Here is a 450-nt window from a genome sequence, read left to right on the forward strand (position 1 = left end):
ATTGGAATAGAGTGTGTCGCTTTGTTCGGTTATAATTACGTTTACCTTGAAGAAATAAAAATTTTAGATTAATAACACCAGATGTAGCTACGAGTAATCGTTAAATTAGGGATCTAAAAAGGGTCTACGGGCCTAAGTCCTAAATCTTAGCGTGTCCCTATTGTCTCTTGATGCATACCTGGTTCCCTTTAAATTTAAATCTCCTTTAACCATCATCTGCTTAACAAATATTTACTCTAACAATTATATCGTTAAATTTTCCATTTTCTTCTTCACAAATAATTTCAGTTTTCCTCGATTGTTCGAATGCTTACCCTTGGCGGTTACAATGAAGGGAAGCGAGAAATCTCACGTTCTCGTGTTGACGTGTTCTCGAGCACGAAAGGCAAAAGGATGTCAGGGCTCGTAAAAGTTAGCTGGCAATCTGGAAGGGTCGACATAAGGTCAGGC

General features: G+C 38.2%; 1 pseudogene; it reads right to left on the reverse strand.

Moving 5' to 3' along the window:
• The window catches only part of LOC116185422, a 13,227-nt pseudogene extending 13,014 nt beyond the window's left edge, over nucleotides 1–213 (reverse strand).
• Nucleotides 214–450: the final 237 nt, after the last annotated feature.

Source organism: Apis dorsata, unplaced genomic scaffold (assembly GCF_000469605.1).
Source record: "Apis dorsata unplaced genomic scaffold, Apis dorsata 1.3 scaffold_174, whole genome shotgun sequence".
In the NCBI taxonomy this organism is placed as follows: Eukaryota; Metazoa; Arthropoda; class Insecta; order Hymenoptera; family Apidae; genus Apis; species Apis dorsata.